Here is a 22,281-nt window from a genome sequence, read left to right as displayed (position 1 = left end):
TGCTAGAGAATGTGTTCAGAAAGGACTCGTAACGGTGTCCTGCATGCCAGGTAATGAGATTCCTGCTGATTTATTGTCCAAGGTTGTTCCGAAGATCAGCACTGTACCTATGTACAGAAATTGGGTTTGCACTGAGATTGTACTGACACACTGCCCAGTGGTGTTCACAGAAAGGGGGAGGATGTTGGTTTCTGTTTGTGCCACTGTACAGCTGCTTGGAGTCACAGGACTCTGTTTACATTCCAGAGACATTCCAGGCTGTTGGAAGTCTCACGGGAGACAGGAGATGGATGTGACGTTACTGGTTTCCTGTTCCTTTGTTCCTTTGTTTCAGTTGCTCTCTGCTTTCGTAGAGAGAGGATGTATATTTCTTTGCTGTCTGCGTAGTAAGAAATAAAGCATAGCAATGTAGCCATAAATCTCATCACTTCCGCGTGCTGCTTCGGATTCTTTGCTGAAAGGAAATGTGTCTGAGGCCTCATCAAAGGCTCAGGTTGTTAATTATCGTCGGGGGCGATTCCGGAGGAAAATGAGCTTTATCAGCTCGGCCGAGCGGAGATGTCGACAATGCACAGGTTTAGGAGCCCTCTGTGGCTGAGGACAAACAACCCCCACACCCCTCAGATTATTGTTATACATTGTTAACCAAATGGTTAGATACCTTTGACACATGACCACAATGAATGACTTGTTATTGTTGCATTCAGGTACTTTAGTTTGCTGTGCTTTTTTCACTCATTTCCTATACTCCCCAATTTAAAAAAGTGGAGCCTGGTCAATTAGGGCAACCAGAGTTTAATCCTACTAAGTGCATGTGAGGAGAACCTGAGCTTACAGGGTTAAACAGCTCAGAGTGTGCATCCTGCCTACTGTGGGGCGGAGAGACTCTGCGTCACTTCCAAGAGTCTCAGTTCTTTGTTCTGTTCTGCTTTTGTTTTCGTCCGGGGCAGACACGTTTGTACTATGTTCCGTACTCTGCTGGATAATAGATAGTTTCTGCTGTAAATAAAGTGCTTTTAGTTTTAGTAACTCTGCGTGAGAGCCTGATTTATGCACACCGACGCACAGAAGACAGAAGGCTTTATTTCTGACCGCTGTGAGACTCTGCTTTTGTTCAGAGTTTTTGGAATGCGTGCTGCAAAGCAAAGCCTGCCGCAGTGGAAGCACGCCAGACCTTATCTCTCTGAGCAATAAATTATTTCAGAGTTTATGGAAGCCGAAGCTTTTCCGCTGTCAGAGAAAGCCTGCTTTTATGTGCTGCGTGCTGAAGAGCTGCTGGCTGCTCTGAAGAAGAAAGCCCAGCTCTGAGACCCTGCCTGGAGGGAAGCAGGGAGTCTCGCTGGCAGAAAGCTGTGTGCTGAAGAGTCGCTGGAGGCCTCTCCTCAGAAGACGGCTGCTACTCCTGAGTACTTCTGAGTCCCAAGGGAGGACCGGGGGAGGAGATGGCTGAATTCCAGGAATCTTTTGATGTCCCGTTTGAGAAGCTCACTGGCCAGAACTGGGAAATCTGGGCCAGAAGAGCAAGGGGGTTGTTTTTGGCCACAGGGCTCTGGAGTCTGTTCCAGAAGGAGCCGGCCCCACCCAAGCAAGCTGGTGCAGCAGACATGCAGGCTACTCTGCAGAGAGAGAGAGAGAGCGAGCAGAGAGTGCAGAGAGAGCAAAGAGAGCTCTGTATGCTGAGTGCAAGTATGGATGCTTTGCTGTTACCCCACCTGGAGGGTCTCAAGATGGCCCAGGCCGCCTGGCAGGTGCTGAAGAGTCTGTGTGAAAGCTCAGCAGGAGCCAAGGGCCGAGAGGGAGTCAAGGGCCCGGTGGGGGCTGAAGGCCACAAGCCTGAAGTTACAGCTGGGAGTTGCTGCTTTGCCTCTGGGAAGCCACGTGACGAGGAGGCCCGACACCAGAGTGCTAGGGAGCGTGCAGGCCCAGGCTGTGCTCCCAAAGGTGGGGGTGCAGGGAATGCAGGAAGAGCTGGAGGGGAGACCGCGAGAGCTTTTGCCTCGAGACACTGTTATAGATGTGGCTCCCCCTCCCATCTTGTGAGAGACTGCCCAGTGGAGGCACAGGAAGGGCCCAAGGTCATCTCCCGGAGCAATCAGATTAGAAGCTCTTTGAAACGTGGGAAGCAAAAGCCAAAGGCAGCTGGCAGAGATGGCCCTGAACATAAACACTTGGCAGCTTCTACAGCAACAATCAAGAGCTATAAACAGGATGCTGTGCTGACCTTCGTGATTGACAGTGGAGCTTCCCATCATCTCGTGCCCTCTGGTGGTTTTCTGAGGTATTGCACCTCTGTATCTCTGGAAAATCTGTCTGTTTGGCAGATGGGACTAAGCGTGCTCTGACACAGACTGGCTCACTGTTTTGTTCTTTCTTACAGGATTTGATACAGGCGTTTGTCGTTCCTGGACTGTCCTGCGTGTTGCTATCCGTTGCCGCTCTTGTTGCTGACAATTATAGAGTCTGTTTTGAGAATAACGTGTTCTATTTCCAGGGATGGGCAACAACTAGTCAGTGTGTAATGTAAAGACAGGCTGTTTGTGCTAGAACCCTCTCTTGCAGGTCCAGATACCATGGAGGCAGCTCAAGTGCAATGTGCCAACATTCCTGTCCATGATGTGTGTGCTCATCTCTGGCACAGAGTGTCGTGGGCTTACGTGAAGAAGATCCCAGAATGCACTGAGGGGTGCAAAATGAAGTCATGTGCTAAGCTTCTTGAGTGCAGAGCGTGTAAGCACGCAAAGGTGAAAACATGCACATACCCAAGGTCTGAAAGGATGACCACTAGGCTGTTTCAGCTGGTGTATGCAGATTTGTGTGGCCCTATGTCAGTAGCCAGTCTGGGCGGGGCCAAATTTGCATTAGTGCTGATAGATGATTTCTCGATAGATGGCTGTTCATGCTTAAACACAAGAGTGAGGCTGCACCGCTGATCAGAGACTGGATTGCGGCAGTGGAACTGCAGTTTTCCACACACGTGCAGTATTTTCAGAGTGACCGGGGTGGAGAATTCACCAGGTCTGCGCTGCAAAGTTTCTTCCGCCAGAAGGGAATTCAGCACAGGTTTACAGTTCCACACAGTCCCCAGCAGAATACCGGAACAGAATGCTGCAGGAAATGTCTGCAGCATTGCTGTTTGATGCCGGGCACCCACAGCGCTTTTGAGGGGAGTCTTGGCGGATGGCCAATTTTATCTTGAACAGGTTGTTTAATTCAGTGGTACGGGACACACCCTATTTTCTGCTGAACGGCAAGCAGCCCAAGGTGCATTTCTTCTGTGTTTTTGGCTGTGAGGCTTGGGTCCTCATACCAAAGGCCAAACACAGAAAGGGTGGCCCTAGGTCCCAAAAGATGATTTTCTGTGTGTATGAGCCAGGGACCAAGGGGTGGTGATTTGCCTATCCATCAGGGAATCAGTCCAGAATTCTGCTCAGCAACAGTGCTGAATTCTGTGTGCAGAGTGGCTGGACACGCATACATGGGAACCCTGATGTTCTTTCAGAGAGTCTGCTTGACTCTGCTGATGAAGAAGAGGAAGAGGTTGAACCTGCTGCTGAGGCACAGAGTCCTGACCCAGAGCAGGTAGAAGGAAGAACTTTTCCTAAAGCTGTGAAGCTTGAACACAGCAGTGCTCCTCCTTCTCCCACAGGTTCAGCTGAGAAGTCCAGATGGCGCAGCAAGTCAGAGGAGGAGCTCTCTGATGCCAAGGACGTTCTGGCTGACCCTAGTGGGTCAGAGGGGGTACCTGAAATTGGGTTGCGCCATTCAACTCAGGCAACGAAAGGGAAACCTCCTGACAGGCTTGCAGTCACTAGTGTGTGGGTTGGTATGGCACAGTGTGAACCTGAGAGTTTTGAGGATGTTCAGAAACTGCCTCAGGAAGAAGCCAGGAAATGGCATGAGGCGATGCAGGAGGAGATGAGCCCAATGGAGTCTCTAGATGTGTTCTCCCTCACGAAGTTGCCGGTGGGCAAACAGGCCGTGAGTAGCCGCTGGGTTTACCATCTTAAACCCACAACAACTGGCTTCTGGGTTGGTGCCTCCAGCAATGGCGGAGTTCCTCTGATCGAGAGGAACTTGCCCCATGGGAATTTGGGTCTGTACCGCAGCGGCGAAGGCGGAGACCCGTAAAAATCACAGGCAGGAGAAGCCTGTGAACGTGGGATTCGGCGGGCACCTTTTGCGCCTCCCCTACTCGCGGGGGAACCCGATTTCGGGGACCCAGAGCGATGTGGGGTGAGTGGAGCGGTGCTTCAAATTGTCTGCTTCTTCCACGGAGCGAAGCCCCATAGCTGTTGCCGGAGAGCACTGACTTTTCCCTGTGGACAATTTGACTCCAAAGTAATTACCCGTGAGTAGAGCTGATACGGGAGAATCGGATTTTAAACGTTTAATTGGGCATCAAAACGGGGAGGTTCAAAACAGGAAGTCCGCCTTCCCTATTTGTAAATAGACTGAGGTAAGGAGTCTGTAAGTTGAAGTCTTGGAAAGCCTTTTAAATTTCCATCGGCAAAGAGTATAAAATCCCCCTTGGAGGCAGGAGAAGAGGGGGGGGGGAGTTGTGGACTGAGTATGCCTGCAGGAGAGAGTAAAGAGAGTTAAAATACTGCCGCTGTGACCCTGGAAACGGGCTGCTAGTAGGACTGACGTTTTGGACTGTCCATTGACAGCACTTGGAATGTTCCTTGACAGCTAGCAAAATAAGAGAGATATATTGTTTCTACTGTCTCCGGCTACTTCTAAAAAGGAGTAATAAAGTAACTGAAAACTGAAAATAACTTTGGATTGTACGAGTTGCGCTTAAAGGTGACATTCTTGATTATTATAAATAGAAACTGTTTCCCCCTAGTGGAAGTTTCTGAAATTGGTTACTTTATAGGAGCTGGGCTAGGAGAGTTTCCAGCTGCAAGATAAAAACTGTGTGACTCTGGGATTGACCTTGAATCTCTTAAGTGTTATGGCAAATGGAAAGGAAAGAACAGATGAAATGTCAACAGAAGAGGCCTTAGTGGTCGCATTATTGAAAATAAATGACTCGCTGGAACAGCTTCACAAGAAAACAGAAGTGATGAATGTGAAAGCGGACGCTGCAAATAATAAAATTGATTTAATTGTAGAAAGTTTAAATAATCTGGGACACACTTCTGGAGGCGGCGCCAATGGCAATGGCGGTCTCCTTCTAACTCGGAGGGAGAAGCTCCGCGGAAACCGGGTCTTACCACTACGGCGAAGTGGGGACCCTGTCGAAAACCACAGGCGGGAGAAGCCTGTGGCCGTGGGACTCGGCGGGCACCAAAAGCGCCTCCCCAACTTGCAAGGGAACCCCGCGAGGGGCTCCGGAGCGGAATGGGGGTGGCGCGGTGCTGAGAGTCGATCGCTACTTCCGTGGAGTGAAGCCGCGCAGCTGTTGCCGGAGAGTGCTGACCTTTTTTCCTCTGACAATTCGGCTGTCAAACAACAACCCGTGAGTAGTTAAAGCATTAAGACTGAAAGCTTAAGGGAAACGAAAGTAAAATTCGGCACTGAAGCGGGAAGGTGCAAAGAGGAAGTCCACCTTCCGGTTTGTATAAAGATCAAAGCAAAAATCGTCCAAGCCAAATACCGGGCGAGGAGGGTTAAAAAGACTTAAATTCTAGACGTCAAATTAGAGGAACTCCCTCCCTGAACCGAAAGGGAGGGAGGGACAGTATGTTTTTGTCAATTTAAAAATTGAAAAGAGAAAGAAAGAGATATAAGACCACCTCTCAATTCCTGGGAACGGACTGCTAAGACTAAATAGATCTGCTGTATTGAGAACCGCACTTTTTATGCACAATGTAACCTGCTGATAGTTAACCCTGCAAGTGAGACACTTTGAAACTGTTAAGACTGTTATTTGTTCTGCTGAAGGGGGCTTTTGAAAGTTTGGCAAGACATCTTGTTGCATTATTATTGACTGTTACTGTGTCCCCCTAGAGGCTTATTGAAATTGTTACAACTGGCTGGGGAATTTTCCATTTAGTACTAGCCTGGGAAAGTTCCATAGCAAAACAAGTTTGACTGTGGGAGTGACCTTGACTTCCAGATAAAGTGCTATGGATGAAAAGACAACAAAATCGGAGGAAAAGACAACAAGATCAGGCAAGGTTAGATACCAACAGACCAGTACAATATTGCAGCAACGCAGAGCATCTGCATCTGACCCTCCTGTACCACAAGGGGAAGACCCAGTGCAAGCTGGGTCAAAAGGGATGACAGAAGAAGGATTTACCTCAGTTTTAAGTAAGATTTATGAAACCTTGGATAAATTGAGTAAACAAGTTACTGAAGCAACAAACAAAATTGACCAAAATACTACAAGTATTAACAATTTGAGCCAGAAGGTGAATTCAAATACAGAATCAATTGAAAAACTGCTGCAAGAGTCAGCATCAAATCAAAAGACGGCCCAGGAAGCAAAAGAAAAAGCAGTTGCTGTAGAACACCGATAAGTAAACAGCTTGGGGACCACCAGTTACAGCTTGGGGCCCACCAGGCACTTCTGTCTATGATTGAATTGAAGGAGAAACAGACCAATTTGAGGGTCAGGGCGGTACCTGAACTTGAGAAAGATAGCTTAAGTGACTTTCTAACACAGGAATTTGCAGACTTTTGGAAATTGGATGATAAGCAAGACTTTAAAATAGTAAATGCTTTCAGATTTGGAAGAGGAGGGAGAAAGAACAGGGTGAGAGACTGTTTTTTTTTTAAAGTAATATTTATTAAAGTTTCAAAAGGTACAAAAGACAAAACAGAAAAACAAAGAAAAACACAAAAAAGAGTTCCACCTTTTAGATCTCATTTTCAGTAACTTCTTTTCACGACTTCCCCACACCTCCCCTTCTTGTATTCCAAATCCAATTATTTGTTCAACAAGTTTTTATCCTTAATGTCTTAACCTTAATTTGTTAATGTATTTCTTTATAATAAATTTTATCCCTTAGTTCATTATTATATTTAGTTCAGTTTATAAAACAACTTTTAAATTATATACCTTGATCATATGTAAAAAAACAAAAAAAGAAAGAAACTTTTTCTAAGGTTGACCCTATTTCCCTTCCACGAATTCCCCATTCTTATAATATTAAACAACATAAAATTTTTACACTGCAAAATAAAGATCAAGCCCCCTTTGGACTTCCAAACCCCACCCTTCTCTCCCTGGTTTCAATCCCAAACCATAGTCCATTAGTCCATCTTTTTAGCCTGGTGACCTTACGTCCGAGGCTCTCAAATCTCTCTCAGTCCCTTTCAGCCGGCTTCTTTGGAGGTCTCTTATGATTGACACCCAAACTCGAAGAGGCACTTTCTCAATACTGTCCATGATCCTTCCAGCCAGGCCTGCTTGTTTAGAGGTGGAGCTCAAGCTCTGTTTCTTAAATCCATGTGTCCCAAATAGTCCAGCTTCCACCTTGGTCGAGCTTGAAGTCGTCTTGACAAGTCCCCGGCTCTCGTTTGTCTTCTGTAACATTTCGGCCACCCCTCCTTTCTGCTCCTCCTGTTCAGCAAGTGTCTTTTCCTCCTCTTCAGTCTTTGGTTTCTTTTCTTGTCCAGCTGCCTGTGTTTTAAACATCAAGTCCTTTTCCAACTCAGTAGATATATTTTCAGTTGACTTCGGTTTTGTAGGACTTGTAGACAAAACATGGCCTTGCTCATACATCTTTCATAGAATCATAGAATCATAGAATCATAGACAAGCTCATCCAGATCAGCTAGTATTTTCCGACCTATTTCCATTCTTGTAATGTCCGTGAATCCCCTCTAGAGGGATTCTGGTTACTTAATGTTCCTTTCACTTCCGATCCAAAAGTCAACTTTATTTGTATCAATCTTTCTTTCCTTTCAATACTTTGTAGCAATATAACCGGCTAAAACTAAAGCTTTCAGTTTTTTTCGACTTTGACAGCTAATTTGACAGCTGTCAAAGTCTTCTGTAAATCCTCAGCAGGCTCTTTTCACGGGTTACTCCCGGTCTCGAGAAGAGTGGCACTTAATCTAAACAAATAAACTCTTGTCCTCCAGCACAATAATTTAGACTTTTAAATCCGTGGAATTAATAACTTTTATCCAATCAGGAAGAAAAAACAGCTCTTCTTGCAACCTTAGTTGGCAGATCCTTGCTTTAAACTGTTTACAATGGGGGGGGAACGGACTTCCTCTTTTCACCTCCCCCGCTCGTACCGAATCCACAAACGAAATAATTTTAGTCCAATTTCCAAATTACTCACGGGTTGTTGTTCTTGATTTTAAGTCCAAATTTTAAAAGGAAGAAGTCAGCGCTCTCCGACAAATGGCATGCAGCTTCGCTCGGCAGGGGAAGCAAAAGACTCACAGCACCACGCCGCTCCCCGCCACCCGTTCCGTAGCCTTTAAAGAGGCTCCTTCGCGGGTCGGGAGGGCGCTAACGGTGCCCGCCGAGCAGGGTGAGAGACTGTTTGATCACCCTTCGATCAAAAGAGGAGAGAGATAAAATATTAAGTCTGCATTACCAGAATACTTTGATAATACACGAGTCAAAAGTGGAAATATTCAAGGACATTCCGAAACAACTTTTGGACCTTAGGTCCAACTATGGAGATCTGGTGACCCTGCTGAAAGGCAATAGAATCATCTTTAGGTGGGAATTCCCTCAAGGCCTATCTTTTACCTTTAAGGGTAAAAAGTTTAAAATAAGATCAGTGGAGGAGAAAGAAAAATTTCTGAGAGATCACGAAGAAGACCTGCAAAAAGGAGTGGAAGGAGAGCCAGGAGCCTTACGACCAGGAATATCAGGCAAAGCATTACCACCGTTGGGATTGGACAAGACGCAGAAAGTGATACCACCATCAGGACAAGAGGACTTATTGGGAGCAGTTGGAAGAGAGTAAATTTAAATACATCATGTCTCTGCAACTATTAAGTTGGAACATTCACAGACTGAACTCCCCGGAGAAAAGGAAGAAAGTTTTTCATTTCTTGAAAAAGGAACAATTGGACTTAATTTGTTTGCAGGAAACACATGTGATAAGGCTACATAGGAAAATACTGATTAATAAGAGACTGGGCCAAGAATTTATTTCATCGGACAAGGTAAAAAAGCGAGGAGTAGTCATTTATGCAAAAGAGCTTATCACCGAAATTTGTTTTTAAAGATGATCAAAGAAGATTTATTGCAATTGAAATTCAAACACAAGGATAAAAATTTCTGATAATTGGACTATATGCACCGAATGAGGGGAAATCTGAATTTTATAAAAAGTTGCATGAGACTTTGTTGGGCTATATGGACTATAACATTATTTTGATGGGAGATATGAATGGAGTGGTATCCACAAACATGGATAAGTCGCAGAGACAGGTAGTTACTAAAGATGGTAGACTACCCAAAACTTTTTTTGAATTGACTGACAATATGGATTTGACTGACATTTGGAGAATTAGGAATCCCTTGGGCAGAGAGGGAACCTTCTTTTCTGAAGCTCAAAAGACATGGACAAGAATTGACCAAATTTGGATAACTAGAGGACTGGCACCTAAGATTAGGAAGGTTGAAATCTGCCCTAAGACGTGCTCCAACCATAATGCCGTGAAAATGGAGATGAAACTAACACCAACTGGTTCCTTCAGATGGAGGATGAATGACACCTTGTTTAGAGACCAAAAGGTGATTAAGAAGGCCCAAAAAACTCTGAGAGACTATTTTGAGATAAATTCGAAAACTACAGTGGAAAAAAGAGTAATTTGGGACGCAAGTAAAGCAGTTATGAGGGGGTTTCTGATTCAACAGAATTCATTAAAGAAGAGAGCCCAAAATGAGAAGAAAGAAAATTTTTTGGAAAAAATAAAAGAGGGTGAGAAGAGATTGAGAGTGAAACCCAATTCACAAGAGATTCTGAGAGAAATAAAGTTACACCAAGTGCAATATATGAAGATGATGAATCAGGAAATTGAATGGAAAATTAAACAAATGAGACAAAGGACTTTTGAATCAGCAAATAAATGTGGGAAACTATTGGCCTGGCAGATGAAGAAAAGACAAAAAACTTACCATTACTAACTTGGAAGTGGAAGGAAAAAACATTCAGAATCCAGTGGAAATTAGAAAATGCTTCCAGAGGTATTTTAAACAATTATATACACAAGGGCCCCAGAAAGAGTTTGACATAGACCAGTTCTTGAAAACAAACGGACTGCAAAAAATCTCAAGAAAATAAGATAATGTTGAATCATAAAATTATGGAACAGGACGTAGAAGGTGCCATTCAGAATATGCAACTGGGAAAATCTCCAGGGCCGGATGGCTTAACCTCAAAATACTATAGGACTTTGAAGGATTGGATAATTCAACCACTAAAGGAGGTTTGCAATGAAATTTTGGAGGGGGGAAAAGCGCCAGAGTTGTGGAAAGAAGCATACATTACACTTACACCAAAAACTGAATCAGAAAAGACACAACTTAAGAACTACCGACCCATATCCCTGCTAAATGTGGATTACAAAATATTTGCTGACATTTTGGCTAAAAGGTTAAAAAAAGTACTTGGGGAAGAGATACACAAGGACCAAGCTGGCTTTCTCCCAGGCAGACACTTGTCTGATAGTACGAGGAATATAATCAACATTCTGGAGAAGTTGCAAGAGGACATTAATACTAAAGCAGTTTTAATCTTTGTGGACGCCGAGAAAGCTTTTGATAATATTTCTTGGAGTTTTATGAAGAAAAATCTTCAGGGGATTGGGGTCGGTCAAGAGTTTGAAAATGGTATAAGTGCAATTTATTCAGAACAAAAGGCTAAATTAATAGTTAACAATGTGGTGACGGAGGAATTTAAGATAGAGAAAGGGACACGACAAGGCTGCCCAATTTCCCCATTACTTTTTATTTCGGTCCTGGAGGTTCTGCTAAATATGATTAGAAGGGACCATTTGATCAAAGGCATAATGGTCGGAGCTAAACAATACAAATTGAAAGCCTTTGCAGATGACTTAGTATTGACATTACAGGAGCCAGAATCTAGTACTAAAAGAGTATTAGAACTGATTCAAGAGTTTGGTCATGTGGCAGGATTTAAGTTGAATAAGTTAAAAACTAAAGTCCTTGAGAAAAATCTAACAATGACTGAGAAAGAGAGATTTCAGAATGAGACAGGTTTAACAGTGGTTAAAAAGGTGAAATATTTGGGGATTAATATGGCAGCTAAAAATGGGAACTTATTTAAAGACAATTATGAAAAATGCTGGTCGGAGGTTAAAAAGGATTTAGAAATATGGTCAAATTTGAAGCTTTCCTTCTTGGGTTGAATTGCTGTTATAAAGATGAATGTATTGCCAAGAATGTTGTTTTTGTTCCAATCATTACAAATTCTAGACAAGATGGACTGTTTCAAGAGGTGGCAGAGAGACATTTCTAGATTCGTCTGGCAGGGCAAGAAGCCCAGAATAAATTTAAAATATTAACCGATGCAAAAGAAAGAGGGGGGTTTGCCCTGCCAGACCTTAAACTATATTATGAATCAGCAGCTTTCTGCTGGTTGAAGGACTGGCTGCTTCTTGAGAACACAGACATTTTGGATTTAGAAGGTTTTAATAATGTTTTTGGGTGGCATGCATACTTGTGGTATGACAAGGTTAAAGCACATAAAGCATTTAAAAAACATATTGTCAGGAAAGCACTATTTAATGTCTGGACAAGATATAAAGACTTACTTGAAAATAAAACCCCAAGGTGGTTGTCACCGATGGAGGCGAAGGCTCAGAAAAAGCTCAATATGGAGGCCAAGTGGCCGAAATATTGGGAAATTTTGGAGCAGGAAGGAGATAATCTGAAATTGCAACGTTTTGAGAAACTAAAAGATAAAGTGCGAGATTGGCTTCACTATTATCAGATAAGAGAGACCTTTAATCTAGATAAAAAAATTGGCTTTCAGGTGGAAAAATCAAAATTGGAAACAGAACTGTTAGACCCTAAAACAAAGATACTTTCAAGAATGTATAACTTGCTGTTAAAATGGAACACACAGGACGAGACGGTTAAATCTGCTATGATATGATTAAATGGGCACAAGATGTTGGACATAACATTATATTTGCTGACTGGGAACAGTTGTGGACCACAGGTATAAAATTTACGGCATGTAATGCCCTAAGAGAGAATATTAGGAAAATGATTTATAGATGGTACATGACCCCAGTCAAGCTTGCAAAAATCTATCATTTGCCCGATAATAAATGTTGGAAATGTAAAGAAACTGAAGGTACATTCTTTCACCTTTGGTGGACGTGCCCAAAGATTAAGGCTTTCTGGGAGATGATCTATAATGAAATGAAAAAGTTATTTAAATATACCTTCCTGAAGAAACCAGAGGCCTTTCTCTTGGGCATAGTCGGCCAATTGGTGCCAAAGAAGGACAGAACTTTTTTTATGTATGCAACAACAGCAGCAAGAATATTGATTGCAAAGTATTGGAAGACACAAGATTTACCCACACTGGAAGAATGGCAGATGAAAGTGATGGACTACATGGAACTGGCAGAAATGACCGGCAGAATCCGAGATCAGGGAGAAGAAGTGGTGGAAGAAGACTGGAAGAAATTTAAAGACTATTTGCAGAAATACTGTAAAATTAATGAATGTTAAAGGGCTGTTGGATTGAAAATAAGCGGTATTGGTAAAAAGATTAATAAGAATATGTAAATACGGATTGACAATGGTTGGAAATATATAGTTATAAATAGATTAAGATATTAAGTAAAGATAAATGATAGAGGGTAAGGATTTGCTGAATTAAATATTTGAACTGGAATACAAAAAGGGGGTGTGAGGAGGTCAGGAAACAAGTAACTGAAATATAAGACATGAAAATATTGATTATTTTTTTTCTAACTTTCTTTTTACCTTTTATGTATTTTGTCTTTGTATTTTTGTATCTCTTTTTCTTTTATTATTGTTATTCTCTTTTATTTTTTATTTTTAATTCTGTAACTTTTTATTGTTTCTAAAATTCTAATAAATATCATTTAAATAAATAAATAAATAAATAAATAATCTGGGACAAAAGGTGAACACCAACACAGAAACCACCCAGAAATTGACACAGGAATCTACTTTAATACGGCAAACTGCGGATGAAGTCAGGGAGAAAACCTTTGCTGCTGAATGTAAAACACAATTGGAGTCTGAGAGAGCCCCATACATTCAAAAGCAACTTGACGAATATAAGCTGACATTTGTTATGATGGAGCTTAAAGAAAAACAGATGAATTTGAGGATCAGAACCCCACCAGAACTGGGAAAGGAAAGTTTGACAGAGCTTCAGGAGGAGACAGGATCAACATCGGCTGAGAAAGAGATTTTTGGGGGTCAGTAGGACTGCCAAAAATGTGAAATTACTTAAGGGTAACTGTGAAGGACGTTGGATTGAAGAGAAGGGGGATTGGGAAATATGGACAAATCTGAAGTTGTTATGGTTGGGCCCGAGCTGTTGTGGTGGGGATGAGGGTTGCTGTGTTGCCGGGGATGTTGCTTTTGTGTCAAAAAGTGCAAGTTTTGGATGGGAGGGATTGTTTCAGGAGGTGGCAGAGGGATGTTCCTGGATTGGTTTGGCAGGGCAGGAAGCCTCTAGTAAAACTTAAGATATTGACGGATGCTAAAGAAGGAGGTGGACCTGCCCTGCCAGACACCTAAACTTTGATGTGAATCATCTGCTTTTTGCTGGCTGAGAGAACGGCTGTCTCTTAAAAGCACTGAAGTGTTGGATAATGGCAGATGAAGTTGATGGACTAGACGGAATTGGCGGAAAAGACTGGCAAGATCCGAGACCAGGGAGAAGAGTCTGTGGAAGAAGACTGGGAAAAGTTTAAAGACTATTTATAGAAATATTGTAAAATTAATGAATGTTAGAAGAATGTTGGAATGAAATTATATGGCTTCTGTAGAAATGTTATGAGGAATTAAGCATAAATAGATTAAAAGAGTATTAAAGGAAAATAAGGTTAAAAGGTGTTAAGATAATTATAGGATAGAAAACAGGGGAAGATGGTAAGGAATTGCTGAAATAATTAATAGAAGTGGAATACAAAAAGGGAGGTGTGAGGAGGCCGTGGAAATATGGGAAAGAAAGATAAGATATTGGAAGTTTTTTCTTTTTTCCTTTTCCCCCTTTTCTTTCTTTTGATGTGTTTTTAAATTGTTTTTGTTTTGTTTTGTTAGTTTTTATGTAATGTTTTTGTATTATAATGTATTGTTTTTTCTTTCTTTTTTCTTTTGTAAGTGTTTAAATTGTTGTAAAAGCAATAAATATTATAATAAAAAATAAAAATAAACCCACAACAACTGGAGAACCACAGTACAAGGCTAGGCGGTACAAGGCAGTACAAGGCAGCGGAAGGGGTTGCATTATACTGAGGTATATGTTCCTACTTCCAGAAGTGAAACTCTGTGCATGCTCTTAGCCATTGCTGCACAAAGAGGTTTGCTGGTGCATCACTTTGATGTAGATGTAGCCTACTTGAACTCAGACCTCCAGGAGGATCTGTACATGCTTCCTCCTCCAGGGTTTGAGGACAATGAACAAGGTACTGTATGGAAACTTCACAAGTCGATTTACGGTTTGAAACAATCGGCTAGAAATTGGAACTTGTTCCTGAATGAAGCCCTAGAGAAGCTAGGTTTCAGGAAGAGTCTTGCTGACAGTTGCCTGTATCTTAAAGGGTCAGGAGAGTCACAGGAAATGGTGTTAATCTTCGTCGATGACATAATTTACACCACAAGGGCAGACAAACAGGTACAGAAATTTGCCAAAGAGCTTGGAAAACAGTTTCAGCTCAAGAACCTGGGTGCAGTAAAGGTGTACCTGGGCGTGGAGATAGCTAGAACTAAGGATGGTAGTTTCTTGCTCAGTCAGCAAGGCAAGATTGAGCAGTTGCTTGAGAAGTTCAGAATGTCTGATTGTGCAGGAGTTCGGACACCCATGGAGACGAGCTACGTGAAAGACAGTCAGCAAGCAGAACGTGCTGAGTTTGAGAACGCTGAGCTCTTTCAGTCAGCTCTGGGTAGTTTGTTGTATCTGTCCCAATGGAGCAGACCGGACATTGCTTTTGCTACCAATCTGCTCAGTAGGGAAGCTTCAAAGCCCAGTGTAAGTGCCTGGCACGGTATCAAGCGGGTACTGCGTTATCTGCAGGATACCAAGAACTTCAGTTTCAAACTGTCAGCTGCAGGTAAGACGAAGCTCACATGCTGGGCAGACAGTGACTGGGCAAATCTGGATGACAGGAAGTCCGTATCTGGAATATTAATAAAGTTTGGGGAATCTCTTATTGGGTGGAAATCCCGGAAGCAAGGTCTCGTTGCGCTGTCCTCTACTGAGGCCGAGTTCAGCGCACTGTCAGATTTGTGCCGGGAACTGGAGTTCTATAGATGCTTGGTGCAATAAATTTGTGGGGATTGTAGCTTACCCATCACTGTTTGGGAAGACAATCAACCCTGTCTGAAGGTAGCAGAATCTGGGCAGTTTAAGGCCAGAACCAAGCATCTAGACAAACGTTTCCAGAATGTGTGTCAAAGTGTCCAGTCAGGTTTGATATGGCTTAAATATTGTGCCAGCCACGATAACTTGGCTGATGGTTTCACTAAACCATTGAGCTTCCAGCGTCATGGGGAGTTCTGTGGTGGTTTGGAGTTGGGGTAAGTGGTGATACTTGCTTGCCCCCAGTAGTGCAGGACGAGAGGGGGTGTGAGGAGAGAACCTGAGCTTACAGGGTTAAACAGCTCAGAGTGTGCGTCCTGCCTACTGTGGGGCGGAGAGACTCTGTGTCACTTCCAAGAGTCTCAGTTCTTTGTTCTGTTCTGCTTTCGTTTTCGTCCGGGGCAGACACGTTTGTACTATGTTCTGTACTCTGCTGGATAATGGATAGTTTCTGCTGTAAATAAAGTGCTTTTAGTTTTAGTAACTCTGCGTGAGAGCCTGATTTATGCACACCGATGCACAGAAGACAGAAGGCTTTATTTCTGACCGCTGTGAGACTCTGCTTTTGCTCAGTTTTTGGAATGCGTGCTGCAAAGCAAAGCCTGCCACAGTGGAAGCAAACCGGACCTTATCTCTCTGAGCAATAAATTATTTCAGAGTGCAAGGTCAAGTATATTTTTAAAACCTTTCCCCAAAATATCAGTCACTCTTTCCTGTCCCACACACCTTTCCATAATCCATCTGACCTTTGAGAGCCTTGGGGGGGGGGGGAGATTTTTGTCAGTCTCCTATTGTCTCTGCATTGGTCAGCAGATCTCAGTCTAAAAGTATTGCTATGACTTAGCAGGTCCCACCCATCTGTCTCCAGTATATATTTGTAGGACTCTTATCCCTAGTTGTGCAGTTTCCCTATTCCTCCTCTTGTCACTATGGCAATGCAGCACATTAGCCAGACAACCTTTCTGGTAGACACAGGAGCCAACAAGCATGTTCTGAGCATGCTCCAAGCTGTTTTCTTGAAGGCCATAGCTACATAGTAGCAAAGTTCAGGGCCCAGCTTCCCACACCAACCTTGTTTAATCTTATTTCACTATTTGTGTGAGTGAGCTCCACTCTCTTAACTATTCAGTTTGCATAATGGCCCAGCTGGCATAGGGATTGCAAGGGAACTAGATCCAGCGGTGTGGTAGCGGTTAGAGTGCCTCACTAATACCAGGGACTCCAGTGTTCAAGTCCTCACTTAGCATGAAGTTCACTGACCTTGGGCCAGTCACTGCCTCTTCGCTTTACCTCTCTCACAGGGTTATGGGGATTAAAAGAGCAGAGTGGAGAACCATGTACTCCACCTTGAGTTGCTTGGAGAAAATGGTGGGACAGAAATGTAGCAAACCTGTCAGTTTTGATTCTTTACATTTTCACATCAGCTTGTGATTTTTTTAAAAAAAGTTCTTGTGAAAATTCATCAGCTTTTTAGTGCAGATTTCTCAGAATAGACACCTCGTTGTGCACAATTTCCCCTAATACACACATTTTAAAAAAAACACAGCCTTCCCTGACATAATGCATTTTCCTTTGTTCTTTTCTGTGAATATATGCATTTATATGCGCACTTTATTCTAGTCTGTGTGTCTTTTCACCACAGGGTTGGGGAGCTGAATTGCAAAATTCAGAGAAGTGCAAATTCTGAAGGATGGGTGTCTTTTGGTCCATGTATTCTTTTGGAAATTAAAAACAAGGAAACGTGCTGAATTTCTCCCATATCTCCTCGTTGTTTCTGATCTGTCATTGTGTCCAGGACCCCACTACCAAGAAGAAGGTAAAATGGCAACCAGGTGTTTTTGCTTTTGTCTTCCCTTGCCTTCCATTTCTGTTTACCTGTGGCAAGCCCTTGCGACCAATTCTTCTCCAGGCCCATATCCCCAGCAGCAGGTGGTCGAAAGATTTGCTTGAACAGCTAAGTTGTAAAGAGCACAAATATGTGGAATATGTAATCATTTTTTTCCAGACATAAGCAACACACACACACACATAGTGTGCTGCATTCAAATCAATTCACCTTTCCATTCTCACTCCTCAGCAAAACAGGATTGGAAAGAGTCAGGACAAAACCTTGTAACCCTTTCAATACTTTTCCTTCAAAGGCTCAGCAAAAGAATCTCACAGTGGCTAGTCCGCTTCCCTGTTCTTACAGAGAAGTTATTTTTGATTTAATTCAGGATTCTGGGACATGAATAAGAGGCTGTCTGATAAATATTTTAGAAAAATAAGGTATGTATGGTTAAAAATTAAGGCCCATAGAGAACTCACGAGGCAGAGCAAGGAACCAGGGTAAAGATATATATGGAGATATCTTTCTTATGTGAAAACAGAGCAAACAGGAAGAAGTTTCACTGCAGGGTTTATTTTGCATGGCATTAAATGTGCTCATTAATTGGGTTCACACAATCAGTGTCACATCTGGTTTGGAGATGGGCAGGCTAATATAAAAGCTACAGCTCTGTAGCAGAGCATGTGCTTTGCATGCAGAAGGTCCCAGGTTCCATCTCTGCCATCTCCAGGTAGGGCTGGGTGAGCCCAGGTTTTGCACCCATAGGCCACTTGCAGCCTCAGGGTCACAGATTGCTCACAAAGGAATGCAGGAAGCTGTATTAAGATCCTTGACCTACTTTTACACAGCACTTACTTGAGCAAGCAAACATTCCAGGTAGGGAGAGGGAGCATAGCTGTCAATGTTTCCCTTTTTTAAGGGAAATTCCCTTATTCCGAATAGGATTCCTTGCAAGAAAAGGGAAAAGTTGACAGCCATGAGAGGGAGAGAGAGGACGTGGGGAAATAGAAAGGAAAGGAAAGGGAGTGGCTCCACTAACTTTTAGTTGGCTTCAGCCTCACCCATAATCAGTATGCAGCCCCTGACAGACTATCCTCAAAGGAAGACAGTCACATATAACTCCACCCCCCAAAATCCTAGTTTGAGCCACAGCAGCTCTTTGCAGCCACTGAGCTTTGTGGTCCTCCCAAACAAGAGGAGGAGGAACTGAGGGTGGGATCCAAATTTTCTAGTCTACGGAGCAACCTCACAAAACCCCAAAAGAATTGCTGCTTCGTGTGGTGAACCAATGAATTGCAGGTGGCAGCCTTCTTGGTGAAGAATCAATGGGACTATAATCGCCCATTCAGTCTGATTATAGGATCTTTCTAGCAGGAAGATGCATAAATAGCTTCCTTTCCCAGCTTCGCTAGTGCAGTGAGCTTTGCTAGGGCAATGCAATGCAATGCCAGAAGCTGCCAGGTCCTTGCTCCACCAACCTCAGTACTTACCAGCAGTGGATCACCAGAGGTTTAGACATGAATATATCCGAACTTTACCTACAGATGCCAGGGATTAGAACCTGGGAACTTCTGCATGTCAGCCATATGATTTGCCACCGAGGGCCTCTCCTAAAAATTAAGGAATGCAGTCCTCATGGTTCTGAATAAACAGCTGAATTAAATAGAAAGACAGGAAACAGCCTTATACAGAGCCAGTCCAACACTGGCTTTTCTAGCTCAGGACTTGGCAGGCAGCAGGTCCTCAGTGTTTCAGATGGGGGTCACTCCCAGTCCTTACCATAGATGCAAGGACTGAACCTGCAACTTCCTATATGCAAAGCATGTGCTCTCTTGTGCTGCCAAATACAGCAGTTCTTTCCAAGGAAATCAGGACAAAAGGAATGAGGAAGTGGAAGGGGAACCAAAACAGTTTTATTAACAAAGAAACAGCAGGCATGCAAAACATAAAATAAAACATACCTGACAGGGGCTACCCAATCTCTCCTTCAGCTGCCCGGAGCCCCAGGTAGAGCAGCAGGAGAAAGACCCCGACCATCAGTCTCCCAGCATCAGGTCCTTTGATCTGGGCAGAAGCTCTCTGAGCCCCTCCCACTTATGACTTTTATAGCCTGCCTTGATGTAATCAAGTGCACCTGGCATTACTCATGATTAATACAGAGCGGCTGAGAGTCTCCCACTACCTGCAGCCAGTATCCAGCCAGCACTTGCAACACAGAAGAACCCAAGAAAATCCCGACATTTGTGTGAAACACAAGAATCAAGCAGACCTCAAACTGGGGATGTTAAAGGGAAAGGGACATGCCACCTAACTCCTCAAAATACAATTGTCTTCCACATTTCCACTACATCTCTCCAAGAGCTCAGGTCCTTCCTGTTAATTGTCCTAGGTTCTGCTTTAATGTTCAGTTCTGGTGGGAAAAGCCCTACTGTCAGATGCTTCCCCAATTGCCTTCCCTCTCCCTCTACTCTTTCACCCCTCTTTAAACTCCCATGAATCATTAATCTTTAGCCAACATGGAATTTGTATTCATTATACATGTGTTGCAGTCAATGCTGATATTAGTGTAAATTTCTGGCTTCAAATTGATTAGTCGCTCTCAGAATATGGAAGTGGCATGTTATGCCTTGCCTTTAATGTGGGCCCCCAGAGCCAGCTGATCTTTACAGGACACCCAAATGGAAATGAGCTTTCTGTTAATATATCAGAAACTAGATTAGATTTCATTTCTGCCAAAAATCAAGATTGTGGTGTGGGGTGTGGAAAATAGCACACTTCAAAAGAGGCGAAGAGAGAATCAAAATGAAAAGAGCAATTCTTAACCATATCATAGATGTGACTATTGCCCTATCATAATTGGGAAGAGAAGGGTGGCTCTGAATATGCTTTCTTTTTAGCACCAAGGAAATTCCCAAAGAAAACTAGAAAGGAACTCCAGGAACAATCTTGCATGTGTCTTTGCATGGAATTTAAGAAGGTGTCATTTTCCATTTTGCCCTGCATTCATTACATTCAGTGCTGCTTCTGTTTTGCTGCAGTTCATCTTCCACCCCCCCAAAAAAAGAAGTTGCCAAATCTTGAGGAGCAAAAAAAAAAAAAAAAAAAAAAAAAAGAGGACAGCCTGAGCTTCTGCCAGCCTGAGCTGGGGAAAGAGGTACGTGGGCATGTGGGGCTGCCACCACAGCACCCACAAGCCTCTTTCTGTGGCTCGGGCTGGCAGTCTCCACAGAACAGCCTGAGCCTAAGCCCAAGGTCCCCCCTCCCCAAAAAACAGACATTTCCTTTAAAATGTAAAAATCCATCCGGATGGGCATATTGGCACCCCAAAATAGGACATGTCCTGGTTTCCCTGGATGTATTGCAACCCTAAGTTATTTGTCTTGCTGTCCACTGTGGTAAAATTATGTAACTTATGCACTTCATGGAATTAATAATGTAAGGACTTCCGGGGTGGCGCCATCGGTAATGGCAGACTCCCTCTGATCCGGAGGGACCAGCTCTGCGGGAATCGGGTCTGTTCCGCTGCAGCGAAGCGGGGACCCTTGAAAAAATCACAGGCGGGTGAAGCCTGTGACCGTGGGACTCGGCGGGCACCTTTTGCGCCCCCCAACTTGCAAAGGAGCCCGATTACGGGTTCCGGAGCGGAGCGGGGAAGCGGCGCGGTGCTGTGAGTCAACTGCTTCTTCCGTGGAGCGAAGCCGCACAGCCGTTACCAGAGAGCGCTGCCTCAGAAAAGGAAAATTGTGTTTCATGTATTTAAAAAGGAACAATTGGACTTGATTTGTTTACAAGAAACACATATAACAAGGTTACACAGGAAACTACTGATTAATAAAAGACTTGGTCAGGAGTTCATTTCATCGGACAAGGTTAAAAAAAGAGGGGTTGTGATTTATGCAAAGGACAGATTATTACCGAAATTTATCTTTAAAGATGACCAAGGAAGATTTGTGGCAATTGAAATTCAAATACAAGGAGAAAAATTTTTGATAGTAGGAATTTATGCACCAAATGAGGGGAAATCTGATTTTTTAAAAAAGTTGCATGAGACCCTGATGGACTATCTGGATTATAATGTGATTTTGATGGGAGACATGAATGGAGTGGCATCTACAAATATGGACAAGGCACAAAGACAGGTAGTCACTAAGGATGGTAGACTACCGAAAACCTTCTTTGAGATGACAGACAACTTGGACTTAGTTGATATTTGGAGAACAAAGAACCCCATGGCTAAAGAAGGAACCTTCTTTTCTGAAGCCAATATGACATGGACAAGAATTGACCAAATATGGGTAACTAGAGGAATGGCACCAAAGACAAGAAAAGTGGAAATCTGCCCTAAAACCTGCTCCGACCATAATGCTGTTAAGATGGAAATGAAACTAATACCAACTGGCTCCTTTAGATGGAGGATGAATGAGACCTTATTCAGAGATGAAGAAGTGCTTAAGAAGGCCCAAAAAACCTTGAGAGACTATTTTGAGATAAATATGAACACCAATGTGGAAAAAAGAGTAATCTGGGACGCAAGTAAAGCAGTTATGAGAGGGTTCCTGATACAACAGAATGCATTAAAGAAGAGAATCCAAAATGAGAAGAAGGATAAAATTTTGGAGAAAATAAAGGAAAGTGGAAAAAAATTGAGAGCAAAACCAAAGTCTCAAGAGATTTTGAGAGAAATAAAGTTATATCAAGTGCAATATATGAAAATGATGAATCAGGAGATAGAATGGAAAATTAAACAAATGAGACAAAAGACATTCGAGTCGGCTAATAAATGTGGGAAATTGCTGGCTTGGCAAATGAAAAAAAGACAAAAATTAAATACAGTTACAAATTTAGAAGTGGAAGGAAGGAATATACAGAACCCAGCTGAGATTAGAAATTGTTTCCAGAGGTATTTTAAACAACTATATACACGAGGGCCACAGAAAGAAACTGACGTAGATCGATTTTTGAAAACAAATGGATTACAAAAAATCTCTCAAG

Source organism: Podarcis vaucheri (assembly GCF_965113315.1).
Source record: "Podarcis vaucheri genome assembly, chromosome: W".
NCBI lineage: Eukaryota > Metazoa > Chordata > Lepidosauria > Squamata > Lacertidae > Podarcis > Podarcis vaucheri.
Note: the sequence above shows the minus strand (reverse complement) of the source record.